Source organism: Nicotiana tabacum, chromosome 2 (genome assembly GCF_000715075.1).
Source record: "Nicotiana tabacum cultivar K326 chromosome 2, ASM71507v2, whole genome shotgun sequence".
Lineage (NCBI taxonomy): Eukaryota > Viridiplantae > Streptophyta > Magnoliopsida > Solanales > Solanaceae > Nicotiana > Nicotiana tabacum.
In genome coordinates this window covers 52,078,346-52,088,085 of record NC_134081.1, presented here as the reverse complement: position 1 = coordinate 52,088,085, position 9,740 = coordinate 52,078,346, and the positions used below count along the sequence as shown (strand labels likewise).

General features: G+C 39.2%; 1 non-coding gene across 1 annotated transcript; it reads right to left on the bottom strand.

The window, feature by feature from the left end:
• Positions 1–1,168: 1,168 nt before the first annotated feature.
• LOC142173879 (small nucleolar RNA R71) lies at positions 1,169–1,275 on the bottom strand. The gene has a single exon (XR_012703242.1). It is a non-coding gene; the product is annotated as a small nucleolar RNA R71 (small nucleolar RNA).
• Positions 1,276–9,740: the final 8,465 nt, after the last annotated feature.

The following is a 9,740-nucleotide window of genomic DNA, read 5'->3' as shown; positions in this document are numbered from 1 at the left end:
GAGTCACTTGAACATTAGAAGTGAATTATCTAGAGTTATATCCCAAACAATTATCTTGCACCTATCATATAAACCCCTATTTCTCCCACTGATAACTTCCTTGCTTATCTTTGTTTCGATTGTCATTAGTCAATAGCTTTAGGTTCTTAGTTAAGTTTAGTTAGAAATTATAGAAATCTTAGTTGTTGATCATCTTGAATAGCAATCAAACTAGAAACTATAAGAATACTGTTTAAATCCAATCTTTATGGATATGATATTATATTATACTATATTTGATTAGCGAGCATAATTTAAGTGTGTGTTTTATGCTCGTCAAATTTTGGCACCGTTGCCGGGGATTGGCAATCAATAGTATTTGAAATAGTTTGTAGTGATAATTCAGGAATTGTTTTTTCTTTTTTACTTTTAGTGTCTCTTTTTATGTTTGGTGTTCTTTGACTATGCGCAGGTTACAAGTGGAGGTTGGTGCATGACTCAAACTTCTACGAAGGAAGTTTTACCATACGAGCCAGAGATAGAAAAACAATTGTGACACATGAGTAAGGAAAGAAATCTCATCGAGACATTAGAAAAGGTTGGGCAGTCCTCAACCAAAGAATTTGTGGCTGGAAACGGTGAGGATAATGTAGATTTGGCTACGAGAGAAGCAGCCCAAAGAAGAGAACAAGCTGCATGGGATGCTGAGGAAGCAGCTATTAGAGATGCACAAATTATCTATGAAGAAGAGAGGGGCCGGAGAATTGCTCAAAATAAACCCTTGGGTGTATACCAGTTCGGAAATATAGCTCCCAAGCCTAGGAGACCACTTGGTGATTATGCTAGACCGGTTTACAACCAAGGATTATCAGGTGTGAGACCACCCCCAGTTGCAACTAACAATTTTGAGTTGAAGCAAGGGTTGCTTCAAACCCTTCAGAACTATTGTGTTTTCAGAGGGAGGCCAAACGAAGATCCAAATACACATCTAACGGACTTCAAGGAGATTATGAACACCTTTCAATACAATGGTGTATCACGAGATGTAGTGTACTTAAGGGCATTCCCCTTCACACTCAAAGATGATGCAAAGCAGTGGCTTAGAAGCTTACCCACAGGTTCGATTAGAACATGGGAGGAGATGACCAGAAAATTCCTTGATAAATATTTCTCCTCAGCTAAGACGGGCAAGTTTAGCAGAGAAATCCATAACTTCTGCCAGAAAGATACTAAAATTGTTTTTGAAGCATGGGAGAGGTTTAAGGAAATTGTTCGAAAGTGTCAACATAGTGGAATTGAACTCTGGATGTAACTCCAGGACTTTTGGGATGGATTGACACCGGCCTCACGTAGAACATTGAGCAATGCAGCTGGAGGCACTTTGATGAAGAAGACTCCAGAGGAAATAGTTACAATTCTTAATGAGTTATCTGAAGATGCAAATCAGTGGCCCTCTGAGAGTGTTGAAAGAACAAGATCGATTGGTGTTCACCAAGTTGATGTTACTACTTTTGTGCAGGTACAGCTTGATGCTATGGCTAAAGAAATAAGGAAGCTGACCTTAGCCTCGATACAAAATGAGCCTCACGCAACTTGTGATATATGTAGAAAAAGACACTCTACTCATGAGTGTCAAGCCTCAACTGAGGAACTAAATGTTGTGGGAAACTACAATTTTAATGCAATGGGTCAGAGGCACCCTGGTTTTTCATGGAGTTCACTTGGGGGTACCACAAATGCATGACAACAAATAACTCTAGACCCTAGGGACAAGGAGCCCCATTATACCAAAATCAGCAGAGGCAGCAATTTCGGCCTCAACAGCCCATTCAGTCTGGTCTAGAAGATCTAATGAAGGCCTTCATTATCAAGAAAGATGAGAGGTTGGACGCCCATGGAGAAGCTATCAAAGAGTTGGGCACAACTTTTCGAAACCTGGAGAGACAAGTGGGACAGATTGCAACAATATTATTGGAGAGGGCTCCAGGAACTCTCCCCACAGATACTGAGAGAAATCCCAAAGAAACAGTGAATGTTGTAACTCTGAGAAGTGGGAAAGTGTTGAAAGATCCCACCCGATCCAGAATGATATGAAACTTGAAAAAGAAAGTGGGGAGCAGCTGAAGAATGACATGGATAAAAAGAAGAAGGGCCAGATAAATACTGGGAAAAAAAAAGAAGGGAGAAAAATCGAGAAGGGAGGAACATTTGATGAGAGCAAGCATATGCTGGCGCTACCTTTCCCTCAAAAGCAAAGTAGAGAAAAGCTGGACAAGCAGTTTGGGAGATTTCTGGATATGCTGAAATAGGTTCATGTGAACTTACCATTCACAGAAGTGCTCTCAAAAATGCCTGCTTATGCCAAATTCTTGAAGGAGATCCTTACGAAGAAGAGGAAAATAGAGGAGACCTCAGTGGTCAAGCTCACAGAGCATTGCAGTAAACTCCCACAAAAGTGTGGAGATCCTCCAGGGAGTTTTACTATACCTTGCTCTTTAGGCTCTGTAAATTTTGATAAGTCTTGATGTGATTCTAATGCCTCAATTAATATAATGCCTCTATCTATTTACAGGAAACTAGAGAAAGATATTGGAGAGATAAGGTTTGTACTAATATCTTTGCAGCTGACAGATCAAATGAATATGATACCCGAGGGGATAGTGGAAGATGTGTTAGTTCGGATGGATAAGTTCGTATTTCCTGTGAATTTTATTGTGATGAAAATGGAGGAAAACAAGGAGGTCCCCCTCATCCTAGGAAGACCATTCTTAGCAATGGGTATAGCAATATTGGATATACACGCGAGAAAAATCATGCTTAGAGTGGGTGAGGAGACTATGATGTTCAAGATGGATGTAGAAAAGGGGGCACAAAAGGAAAAATCAGCCGCGAGTGTTGAGTGAAAAGTGAGGGCTCAAAAGAGAAGGTCGCGGCAAGTAATAAAGATAAGTGTGGGGTGTACCCCAAGAAGTCTGAGAAGAAGTTGTCTACATGGATGTGCACATTAGTTCGAAGGCGAGGAATGGAGCCCGACTTCGACTCAGACCCTGACTAGATATTCAAGGAAGTTTCCATTACCTTATGGTTTTTAATTGTGTGTCATGGGGACATGACACAACTTAAAGTGTGGGGTGTGGGGGATATGTTGTGTGTATGTATGTATATTAGTTTTAGTGTTTGTTGTTTTAGTAGTTAGAGATAGAAAATATTGAAAGAAAAAAAAAACATTAAAATTTTAAAAACTTTTATTTTTCCCGACGATGGATATCATCGGCAGGTTTCTTGACGGAGTAAAGTCGAAAGAAAAAGACAAAAATATTTTCTTTTGTATGTAGTGTAATAATTCTCCCGCGGTATTTCTTTGTGACGCGGCTCTTTTCCAAGGGTCTTTTTTAACCAGGTGTAGTTAGTTTTATTTTTATTAGGAGTAGGAAACCTTGTGCTATGGTTTGAATGGAAGACAATATCTCTTGACTTTATTATGCCTTGAGAATATTGAGTGCTTTAGTTGTGAAGCTTAGGCTCATATTTTGACTCTTGTATAAGTTCCCTAAATTGTATGATCTTAACTTTGCTTAACTGCTTTGACTAGAGTGTCTGGAGAGTCCAATCCTGAGTGAGTTATGTGCCATGTGTGGGAGAGGTTTTGTATTATTCTATGCATTGCATTTGATGTCTAGAACTTTCCCCATGTGTTTGAAAAGCGAAATAGTAGTTGTATTCAGTCTTGGAAGTGATAGAGGCATTTCTTTGTTGAGACAGTTATATGCTTTTACCCACCTAATTGTTATGTATCGTAGTTAACCCCTTTGAGTATGTAATCCTGTTTCTTTGGCAACCACATTACAAGCCTTGCCCATTTGTTTGAATTGAACGTCTATTTGAACATTGTAACTCTCGTGAGCACTTCAACTTGTTATGAACTTTGTAAAAGTTGAAGTGTGGGGTGGTTGGTTTGGCTTTTGAGTGGAACTATTGAAATAGGACGAAGGCGTATTGTTTTGAAAAAGTAAGAGCCACTTGAATTGAATAAGAAAAGAAAAAGGAAAATAATTGTATTGTAGTAAAAAATATTCCTTGATAGTGGTAACTCTTGATGTATTTATGCTTAAAGGAGTAGGAGTTGATGTATATTGATGTGAAGGTGGAGTTATAGTTTGACATAAGTATGGGGTTTTGAACGAGTAATTATGTATTAAAGCGCTTAGGGAGGTGTAGTCACTCTTATATCCAAATGTATCCTACCCGTCTTGTAGCCTACATTACAACCAAAATAAAGTCCTACTTCATCCTCGACTGAATGAGCTCAATTAGTAGAGTAGTACACTACGGGCAAGCTTATGGTACATATTTTGTGGCATATGAATGTTGTTTCTGAGAGTGAGTGAATTCTTTCTATCTTGAGTTCGTAATTGTTCTTAAATTTTATTGTGTGTGGAACTACTCTCTATTTTTGTGTGAGGAAACTTGATTCATGACAGAAAGGTAATGCTTGAACTCTATGTTAGAGTAAGTGAGCGGGTTGTGAAAAATGCGTGGTGCTTTTGAGTCAAATCTTGAGGCAAGGATGTTATATTAGAGTGATTAATCTGTTTTAATTTAAACGGTCATGTTCTATGTGAAGTGTAGTTGGATTTCTCGAGGACGAGCAATGGTTTAAGTGAGGGGTGTTTATGGTAGGATATAATTACGTATTTTAGTCGCTTATTGCACTTCAATTCACTGCACTTTACTTGTTTTGAGCTTTAATTGATAGTGTTTTGCACTTATTGTGTGTTTTATGCCTTGTAAGAGTGATTTCGGGCTATGTAGATGTTATGGAATGAATTCGAGCGATTTGGAGCTTTGAAGTCTGAGTAAAAGCCCAAGGAATTAAGCCGGGATCTTGTTCGGGGGTCGAGGACCAAGTTTGGATGTCAAAACGAAAGATTTGAGCCGTACTCTAAGAAATTTACACTAGGGCGAGGCATAGTGCGACGCAGCAGTGTATTTTTGTTGCCTGCTGAATTGTTGAGCTCTCTAGATTTCCCTACTAATGCCCTGCATGGCGTGTCGCCCCATGCGGCGCGCCTGTGCAATATTTACAGAGTAAATGTCCTATTTAGGCTAGGAAAAAGTGATTTTGTTTGGGCCCGACCCTACTTGGTGTAAATACATGGAAAAACGTTATTTTCTGGACCTTAACATACTTTAGACTTAAGGAAGCTAAGGAGGAGTTGGAAGAACACGAGCACAAGGATTTCATCATTCCTTCCTCACTCAAGACCCGAGTTTGGATTGAATTTATGTTTTCCTCTACTTTAATTTTATTTGTGATGAATTTCTCCATATCTATGGAGTAGTTCTCTTATTGGTTTGATGGATTTGGTGTATTGACAATTGTTTGTGGATTATAACTCTAGTTTTATGTATTGAAGTGTTTTTGGATTATTTAATTGTTGCATCTATACTCACTAGTTCATGTAATCGAGAGAGGCATAATTTGTGATATCTTTTTATTATATTATTGGTTAAGTTCATTAATTCTTCTTAGTAATCGAAAGAGGCTAATTGAATCATTTATTAAACCTAGTTAGGAGAATAATCAAAAGAGGTTTTCCTAAATATCAATCCACTACATATTCTTGCATATCTTCACGTGCTTAAATTGGTTCATCTCGTGAGGTTAAGACTTAATCGAGAGAGGAGTTTTTGCTGAACGTTTGAACTAATAATTGAGTGAATTCGAGAGATTCACTTGAACATTAGAAGTGAATTATCTAGAGTTAGATCCCAAATAATTATCTTGCACCTATCCTATCAACCGCTATTTTTTCCCACTGATAACTTCCTTGCTTATCTTTGTTTCAATTGCCATTAGTCAATAGATTTAGGTTTTTAGTTAATTTAAGTTAGAAGTTATATAAATCTTAATTGTTGATCATCTTGAATAGAAATCAAGTTAGAAACTACAAGAATACTGTTTAAATCCAATCCTTGTGGATACGATATTATATTATATAATATTTGATTAGCGGGCATAATTTAAGTATTAGTTTTGCACTTGTCACTCTCCAATGTCGCCCAAAACCGAGCTCCAAGTCTCAAATATGAGAATAAAACGACCAACCCTCGAAAATATAGCTTCTGCCCAGCGTCGTTCGCATTTGAGAACCAATTTCTGCTCCTGCGAACTCGCATGTGTGACAAAAATCTCTCTCCTGTGGAAGAGCACTGACAACTAGACCATTGCACCTGCGGAAAATCTCCGCTTCTGCGCAAACGCAGGTGCGAACAAGCCTTACGCTTTTGTGCTTGCCTTCGCTTCTGCGATCCATAGTTCCGCTTCTGTGGACGCGCTTCTGCGCAAAATGCATCACATTTGCGACCCAGTGACAGTCCATCCAAACCAGTTCTGCGATGCTCCCTTCGCGTCTGCGGTCACACACCTACGACCAAACCCATCGCAGGTGTGGTTGCACCAGAGTCTTCCAAACCAGCCTTAGCATAACAATCCGAAACGATCTGAACCTCGTCCGAGCCACCTGGGACCCCATCCGAATTTACCAACAGTGTTTTATAACATAACACGGACCTACTCGTGGCCTCAAATAACGCATAACAACATCGAAATGATGAATCGTACCTCAAATCGAACTTAGTGAAATTTTGAACTTTTAACTTTCAAAACTCGCGCCGAAACATATCAAATCAATCTGGAATGAACTCAAATTTTTCGTACAAGTTTCAAATAATGTAATGAAGCTATTCCAATTCCCAGAACCACAATCAAAATCCAATATCCTCAAAGTCAACTCTCGATCAAACTTATGAACTTTCCAAACCTTCAAATTTCCAACTTTCGCTAATTAGCGCCGAAATCTTCTAGAAGTATCTAAATGCAAATTCGGGCATACGCCCGAGTCCAAAATTACTATTCGGACCTAACGAAACCATTAAAACTCCAATCTGAGGTCAAATACTAAAATGTCAAACTTGGTCAACTCTTCCAACTTTAAACTTTCAATCATGAAATTCTTTCTTCTAAATCAATTCCGAATAACTTAAAAATCAAAACCGATGATTCACACGAGTCATAATACATCATACAGAGCTACTCATGCCCTCAAACCACCGAGCGAAGTGCAAATGCTCAAAATGACCGGTTGGGACGTTACAATTTATTGAATTAATCTAGGTTTTAGGAGATATTTTAAACCAAGCGGGTTGGGTTAGGTGCCATCACGACTAGTTGGATTTTGGGTCGTGACAAGTTGGTATCAGAGCCCTAGGTTCATAGTTTCTACGAGTCATGAGCAAGTGTCTAGTAGAGTCTTACGGAACGGTATGATGACGTCCATACTTATCTTCGAGAGGCTACAGGGTATGTAGGAAAAATTCACATCTTCGTTTCCTTATAGTGCGGCATTGATTCAGCTTGAAGTGTATCTCTTGGAGTTCCTTCTATCCACTCGTACGTTATGTTGAGCACTCGATATCAGTTGTGCATCGAGAACTTGTGATGTCATAGATGAGGTGCGAGATGTGTTCTCGGTGTTGTAAAGATAGGCCTTTCTGGAGGACTTAAGGCTAGATTCAGACCATAGCTTGTGCTAGGTGTTTTTAGTTATGTGAGTATTTACTTTTGGACTTAAATGTCTGATAGTGTACCTAGGAGTGGTATTAATGGCTTAGTGAGTAGTTAGATAGCTATATGATGAGTATTATGTGACTGAGAACTATGTTTAGATGATTTGGATGTGATGAGAAGTGTTTGCTTGGGATGCAAAAGGACTATGGATTCTTGATTTATGTCTTGATGTGTTGTACAGTCTCGAGTTTTGAGTGTGTTGAGGGATCTTTCAGTTGTATATTTGTGGAATAAAGCAGATTCTTATGTCTTGTTGATGAGTTCAGACTCGGGAGGATTTTACGATTGCACGGCAGTTGGGACCATGATGGGGTCATAGAGAGGTGTTAGTTTGAGGCTGAGCATGTGGGTTATCACCTGCGGGATGGTCTACATATGTGTGATCTTTATTCTATTTATGTGGAGAAGTTTTCTTTCTACTAGCGGGTTATATGTGTTGCATTTTGAGTTTGGGTCGCTTGAGGAAGTTTGCATGACTTTCACGAGGATGGATACGCGCTTAACAGATAATTTAAGGCATCTTATGGCTGGTGCTACATGAGCATATGAAGGAGTTATTTGGATTACAATGCGAGATCATGGCAATTATGGAGTAAGGGTATTGTGCGTTATCAGATGTCGTGTTCTATGGCTTCAAGACAAGTGGGGGAGTCGGCTAGCAACGATCAGGTTGCATGGTCATGGGATCTGTTAGTTTTGGTCTGGGGCATATTTGTGGATTGATTATGAATTGAAGAGGTTGATTGAGGATGATCTGAACAAGGAACTTTGCTAGCAGCATGATGTATTACACTTTACGGAAATATGAAAATCTTGGAGTGATTCAGGTTTGTTATTCGTGATGGATGTAGTGTGCAAGGAGAAAGGATTCACTAGGTTGCTTAAGGTGGGGATTACTTCTTTCGGTATTTCTGTGCTAATGGGGCACAATTTGTTTGGCTCATTTTGGCGGTGCATTAAAGCTTAGAGTAGAGTAGATGACTCTAGAGAAAGTTCTAGTGAGCTCAAGGTTCGTATGTGGTAATTGAGGATTTCCCGGATTTATAAATAGCCAAGATTAGAGATTTTCATTGGATGGTGTTGGGACTTGCGGTATTTCTGTATCATTATGGATTCTACATTTTAGTATCAGATAGGTTAAGGAAACATCTTCAGATTCATAAAAGGTCTCTACAAAGTGGGTATGTTAGTTGCAGTATTTTTGGGTGCTTAAGAGGGAATACAATGGCTTATGGGCTTTAGTACGATGTGATTTCATGCTAGGATCTCTTGTGGTGGGATTTGTTTAAGGATCATAGTGTATTGGTAAGGAGAAGTGTTAATTTAAAGGCAAGTCAAGAGGAATTCAATTTTTGGGTCAGTTTGGTAGTGGTTTGGATCAACATAATGATAGAAGGGATTGGTTCCTTGGGGGTGTGGTAAGGCTATACAGGTGTTTTGTGTCAATAATTTTGGGTTTGGCGGCCTACATGACTTGGTTGAGTTAGAGAGATTCAGTTATGATGGCTTAGTTATGTGCTAATGGGTTTTAAAGAATTCTCGACGCTTTCGACCACGGCTTGGGGTGGATGTTTTCTGCAGGAATGAGGAGTATGTTGTGTGTTGTGATATTTTTCCTGGATAGGGGTCATGTGTAAGGTTTTTGGTTGAAGCAATGTGTATATTTCTTATGATTCAGGGTTGATATTGGGGTTCTTGTATTTTCATATGATGGAATGATAGATGAAGTGCGACGTGTGGAATTGAGGTTTGCATGTACGAGTTGCGGATCCATTCAAAGGGAAGGTCATGAGTTCTAGACAACATGGACGATTTCAGATATTTAGAATAATGTTGGCACTATCTGGTATCACTTAAGAAGGGTGTGCATTTCAAAAGGCGCACTGTGTTTGGACTTGTGGATACTTGACTAGTATTACGATAATCGCCTAGTTGATCGATTGCCGATGTTCAGATGTTGTTATATGGCACAGAAGAATTGTTGAAGTGTTCCTCGTGAGATGATTGTGTACGAGAAATGTGCCAATCACTTGAGTGGTCGAGTTGGGATCAAATATGGTGATTCTGGTATTATAGGAATTTAGAGACCGGGAGTTCTAAGAGGCATATTATTTCTTGGTTGTGTGCTGTG